Here is a 7,071-nt window from a genome sequence, read left to right on the forward strand (position 1 = left end):
TCCGATGGGATTTTATGATTCAGTGCGACCATGAGTTATAGAATAGGAAGCCAGACATAAATCTTAATTGAGAAAGAAAACAAGCTATGTTGGATCATAGACATAGCATGCCCAGCTGACAACAAGGTATGTGATGAGGAAGAAAGAAAAGTTGAGAGATATGACAGGTTAGCTTGGGAAGTTAAGCAGTTGTGGTCGATGAAAACGGTAGCAGTTGTACCAATAATTGTCGGAGCCCTGGGAACAGTGAGCAAAAATCTCGAGAAGTACGTGGAATAAATAGGGGCTGCAATAAGGGTGGAGTATTTGCAGAAAACAACACTGCTTGGAACCGCTCGAATACTCTGGAAGGTGCTTGAAAAATAAGAGGTGTTACCTTAGTTCACTGGTAGTGAACAGCTGACACTGTAGTACATCTCCAGCGTTAGAAGCTGTGCAAAGGCAATGATAATAATAATAATAATAATAATGATAACTTCTTTTATTTGCTGCAGGGGCATAGATGAAGGGAACACCACAAGAAGTTGGTGGTGGTGGTGGTAGTGGTGGGGATGAAATATTGATGGCAATAATGAATAACATAAAGAACAGTGATAATGAGGAAGATCCTCCTCCTCTTCATCATCATCCTCATCATCACCACCACCACAACCACAACCACCACCACCGCCATCATCATCACCACCACCACCACCACCATCATCACCACCACCACCACCACCATCATCATCATCATCACCACCACCACCACCATCATCATCATCATCACCACCACCACCACAACCACCACCATCATCACCACCACCACCACCGCCATCATTATTGTGATTGTTGTCATAATCACGACTGGTACAGTATTGACAACGCTGATAATTATAAAATTATAAAAGGAACGATAATACTACTAGTGATGATGGTGATGATGATGATGTTGGTGGTGGTGGTGGTGGTGGTGATAATGATGTTGACAGCATTTTCTAGAACATGTTTACATAAACTTGCATTCAAGTGTGTGTGCGTGCATGCACGTGTGATTGCATGTGTTTCGTTGCATGTGTGCATTTGTATGCACTCCTATATATATATGTGTGTGTGTGTGTGTGTGTGTGTGTGTGTGTGTGTTTGTATTTCATTGCATGTGTATGTATGTGTTGGTATATATATACATATATATATATATGTGTGTGTGTGTTTGTTTACTTTTCCTCATGCTTTCATAATTTCCTTGGATAGCTTTCACTGCAGCAATAATTGATGCTGTCGTTTCTGTCGTTGTCATTTAACCCCAGGTCAATCCTAATTGACCCAAACATTCCAACCATGGCCACCCTGTCTTTCGTATTCGTTGTTTTAGACATAACATATATAACTGTGTCCGTTCGTTCTTAAGTCAGTAAGATGTGAATTAAGGGAGATTTGGCTGCTATTTCTAGCAGATATTGCTTACCTGATTACAGGTTGTTTTCATTGCAGTGAATATGATGATGATGGTACCAATGTTGTTCTTGCTGTTATTATTGTAATGTTCACTTATCCCATGTTGATTGTAAGACTGGATATATAGACGTGTATGCATGAGAGGATGGGGCAGAAAAGTTTTTGGGGTTTTGGGTAAAAGAAAAAACAGAATGGTTAGTTAATTATGATTTTATTCAACATATTCCCCTCTCAGATTCACACACTTATTGCAGTGGCCCTTCAGTTTTTCGCTAGGCTGTGGCACTTTTCCACATAGCTATCCTCATCCATTCTCACCAAATGACCATACCAGCGCAATTGCTTCTCTTGCACACCACATCTGATGCTTCTTATGTTCAGCTTTTCTCTCAAGGCACCTACACTCTATCGCATATGCACACTGACATTACACATCCATCAGAGCATACTGGCTCCATTCCTTACAAGCTTACACATGTCCTCAGCAGTCACGGCCCATGTTTCACTACCATGTAGCATGGCTGTTTGTATACATGCGTCATACAGTCTACCTTTTACTCTGAGTGAGGGGCTAGCCACAACAAGAGAAACACTAGGCATTCCATTCATTTCCCAGCTCAAGAGGTGAGCTGCATCCTATGCTCAGCGCAAGGCATAGAATGCAACCCCCGATATCAGCAGTGGGGCCCACCAGCATATGCTGGTTTAGCCCCTCTACATCATGCTGGCTCCATACCCCTTTGAGCAACATCAAATTCACTTGTCCATCCACAAACACTCTCCAAGCTTTCCTATTATTTATAAACTCTCTCACTCTAACCCCTCTAACTACCAAAGCTTTCCTCACAAACCGAAGTGGTTCTGGTGCCTACCACTTCTGCCTTCATCACCCTCCTTACCATCCTAAAAGGGGTGGGTGCGAGGGGACTGGAAATCCACTCCTCCTCGGAATTTCTGCTTTTAAACTGACAACAGAAATATAATATATACATTAATCAAACCTGGATGCTTACTTGCATGACATGAAGTTTCCTCTTTCGATATATCAGGTGGTGCTTGAGAAAGTCATGCTGCCTTTCATGTGAAGAGACAAAACATCCTACCATGCTAGTGAAGACAAAGTTTCAATTAAATTTTGTTCTACTTCATACCTTGTATTGAATGCTTTCCTTTCATGTTTGTATACACTAATATACACTCACTCATTCATTATATATCATCATCATTTCATATATGTTCTTCCTTGCTGGCATCTATTGGAAAACTCTCACCTCTTGTCATCTATTGAAATCTTTTGTCATGCCACCCTTTACGCTCTCACTCTCCCTACTCCCTCTCCCTCTCTCTCTCTCTCTCTCTGCATATATGCATGTGTATGTCTATGTATATACCCACCTACAATGGTATTAAATTACACAAACTGTAATTAGTAATAATTAACAACCTTCCGTTCATAACACTTCAATGTTTTGTGTGTTTATAGCAAAATATACACACATACAAAATATATGCATTCATATTTATGCATAATACATTTGTGTATATGTCTATATATATGTGCGTGTGTGTATTTGTGAATATACATACATATATATACTTATGTATGAACAGCTGTAAGCTAACGAGGTTCTTAAGACAACTGTTTATTCCTTTATCTCTTTTTCTCTCATGCAGACATATATATATATACATATATATACACACACATATATATATTTGATATATATATATATATATATATATATATATATAATACATATATGTATGTATGTACGTATGTATACCTGTATATTTATGTGTGGGTGTGTGTATACATACATGCACACACCCACACACATATATATATATTTGCTTATAAACCTGAGTGAATGCAAATATATATATATATATATATACACTCACTCAGGTTTACAAGCAGATGTGTGCTTGCATCTTCATAGTCACCCCAGTAAACTAATTGCTTTTAATGACAATTTCTCATCTTAAGGCACGAGACTAATTGTGCTCCACACAAAGCAGATATAGGTCGGAGGTGACATTGTAATCAATGGAAGCAACCCCCATCACCCTTCCCTCCACCTCTCTCTATCCATCCATTTATCTCTCTGTCTATCCATCTATCTATCTATCTATCTATCTATCTATCTATTTATCTGTATACATTCACATATACATAAATATGTGTGTGTGTGTGTGTGTGTGTGTATAGGCGTAGGAGTGGCTGTGTGGTAAGTAGCTTGCTTACCAACCACATGGTTCCGGGTTCAGCCCCACTGCGTGGCATCTTGGGCAAGTGTCCTCTACTATAGCCTCAGGCTGACCAAAGCCTTGTGAGTGGATTTGGTCGACGGAAACTGAAAGAAGCCCGTCGTATATATGTATATATATATATGTATGTGTGTGTATATGTTTGTGTGTCTGTGTTTGTCTCTTGTTCAGTGAGTTAGAAATAATAATTTCTCTCATCATCATCATCATTGTAATTTAATGTCCACTTTCCATGCTGGCATGGGTTGGACGGTTTGACTGAGGGCTGTCGAGCCAGAAGGCTGCACCAGGCTCCAACCCGATCAGGCAAAGCTTCTACAGCTGGATGCCCTTCCTAACGCCAACCACTCCGTGAGTATAGTGGGTGCTTTTTACATGCCACTGGCACGAGGGCCAGTCAGGCGGTACTAACATCAACCACGCTTCAATGGTGCTTTTTACATGTCACCGGCACAGGAGCCAGTCAGGCAGCACTGGCAACGATCACACTCAAATGGTGCTTTTTACATGCTACCGGCACGGGACCAGTGAGATGGCGCTGGCATTGACCACACTCAAATGGTGCTTTTTACATGCCACCGGTACAGGTGCCAATCAGGCAGTACTGTCATATAATCTATAGTAATCAGTATATTTTTTTATCATCACAAATTTTCTAGATTGTACTAAAAGAATGAGTTTTATTCTTCTTTAACCCATTACTGCAAAAATCAAACATTTCCCCTCAAGATTTCAATACCCTGAATTACAGAAAACTAGTCTTATATAGCAGTCATTGTTTTGTTGAAGAATGTCATATTTGAAACTTATTTCCTGTTGAGATATGTCAAGTTTATTGAGGCAACATGACTTGCAGAAAACACCACTTCTATTTTTAGTAGTTATTTAATGTCATTACTGGAATAACCATGAAATTTAATTTCACAGCTGAAGGTTAAACCCAACCTCCATATGTCAAAGTACCTCTACATAAAACTGTGTCACTGAATCTCCATATAATAGAGTCCATAAAACCTCTACATAATCACTGTGTGTCATAAAAACGTTCCATAACACTGAGACGTCACACCTCTATAAAACTATCACAACGTCTCTACATGATATTGTGTACAAGACCTCTACATCATACTGTCACAATACCTCTACATGTTACTGTATCACAAAACCTCTACAAAATACTGTGTCACAACACTTCTACATAATATTGTGTCATAGCATTTCCACATAATACTATGACACTACACCACTACATAATACTGTGTCACAATAGCTGTACATATTGCTGTGTCACATCACCACCACTACATGACACTGTGTTACAACACCTCTCCATAATACTTTGTCACAACATCTCTACATAACTGTGTTACACATTTACCTTCACATATTTACTGTGTCACACCACCTCTACAAAATATTGTGTCACAACACTTCTACATAATATTCTGTCATAGCATTTCCACATAATACTATGACACTACACCACTACATAATACTGTCACAATAGCTGTTCATATTGCTGTGTCACATCACGTGTTACAACACCTCTCTATAATACTCTGTCACAACATCTCTACATAACTGTCCTCTATCACAATGCCTTATATACATGCACTCATGTCTATGCACATATACATGCATGTCTATGCACATATACATGCATGCACCCTCAAAGACTCACATATGCATGTCAACATAAAAACATAGAGACACAGATAGACGCATACACACACACTCACACACACATTCATAATCAATCACATACAGTGATGTTTACATACACACACATGTTCATGCTAATACACATACACGCACATGCAGAAACCTAGGTGCAGCTGTGTGGTAAGAAATTTGCTTCCCAACCACATGTTCAATCCCACTGCATGGCACCTTGGGCAAGTGCCTTCTACTAAAAGGCGGTGAATTGGCAGAAACGTTAGCACGCCGGACGAAATGCTTAGCGGTATTTTGTCTGCCGCTACGTTCTGAGTTCAAATTCCGCTGAGGTCAACTTTGCCTTTCATCCTTTCGAGATCCATAAATTAAGTACCAGTTACGCACTGGGGTCGATATAATCAACTTAATCCATTTGCCTGTCCTTCTTTGTCCCCTCTGTGTGTAGCCCCTTGTGGGCAGTAAAGAAATAAGTGTCTTCTACTATAGCCTCAGGCCAACCAAAGCCTTGTGAGTGGATTTCGTGGACGGAAACTAAAAGAAGCCTGTCGTATATATATATATATATATATATATGAATGTAGTTTCCAATAAGATATGGTAAAATAAAAGTCTTTTGTAAGCTTAAAAAACAAATTCAATTATTATTATTATTTCGCAATAGTAAAAAAGACTAAATTATTTTAAATTTACCAATACGTACATACAATTTGGTGATTTCAAGATTTCATGATTTTGTTCACTAAGCTACACTACTTTATGGTGTGTATCTTAACATTTACTGTACGCATTTTAATATGATTTTATATGCTTTTATACTTATTTATTGTACAGTAACATGATTTTATGTGCTTTTAACGGTTTTCTGGTGATTTTACGATTCCAATATTTGTGGTAAAGAGACGTAAATTCGAGTAAAATGACTTACCTTGATTTCTGTTTATATATTATTTTTGAAATCTGATGTATAATCGAGAACGACTTAAATTGAAACGACTTAAGCTGAGGTACGCCTGTATAACAAATCTTTGTTGTTGTTGTTGTCCAAATCTTATTGATCATTTTGTTTCTTGGTTAGAAACAAGCTCCTTCCTTCTAGAAAGGATACAAATAAATAAAAAGTAAAAAGGAAATATACTCCAAAACCTTCAGCATCGATACTCAAATAATAAATTCACATTTATACAAACAATAATTGATACACATGGTTTCATAAGTAAATATCTAAGCAACACTCTGGGAAAGCTGGGGGGTTTTCTGAAAAAGAAACCAACCAACTAACACACATTTAAAAACACAATCTGTAAGTGGAACAATAAAAATATGTAAGACTTTTCTCAAGTTCATAATATGACATTGTTTTCATTCTCTACATTCCAGCAATGGAGTCTCATATCTTTGTTAGAAACCAGCTCCGTCCTAACAGGAAGGCACCAAGTAATTAAAAACAGAAGAAATTATACATACATGTGGACAGACAGACAGACAGATAGACAGACAGACAGGCATGGCTGTGTGTAATTGGTTTTTAAATGCTTGTATTTGCCTTTTATTGTTCCACTTCAATATATTTGTATTTTATTTTGACAGGAGGGGGAGAGGTCAAGTGTCGGGCAGGGGTGGGGGTAAAAGGAGAGTAAGGGAGTGCGTGGGGGGGAGTAAGGAGGAGTGGAGAGTATGGAGATAGGAGGG

General features: G+C 38.5%; 1 protein-coding gene across 6 annotated transcripts in view; it reads right to left on the minus strand.

Moving 5' to 3' along the window:
• LOC106876814 (cholecystokinin receptor type A) overlaps positions 1–7,071 on the minus strand; it is a 141,514-nt gene that overhangs the window by 92,144 nt on the left and 42,299 nt on the right. For 2 of the 6 annotated variants that reach the window (XM_052977301.1, XM_052977297.1), the window contains exon 2: positions 6,308–6,474. The gene's annotated coding sequence lies outside the window, so the exon portion shown is untranslated. Of the gene's footprint in view, positions 1–1,447; positions 1,553–2,450; positions 2,545–6,307; positions 6,804–6,846; positions 6,936–7,071 lie in introns of those variants that run through there. The other 4 variants (XM_052977298.1, XM_052977302.1, XM_052977299.1 and 1 more) reach the window with 4 other exon arrangements.

The sequence above is a fragment of the Octopus bimaculoides genome, chromosome 27 (assembly GCF_001194135.2).
Source record: "Octopus bimaculoides isolate UCB-OBI-ISO-001 chromosome 27, ASM119413v2, whole genome shotgun sequence".
Lineage (NCBI taxonomy): Eukaryota > Metazoa > Mollusca > Cephalopoda > Octopoda > Octopodidae > Octopus > Octopus bimaculoides.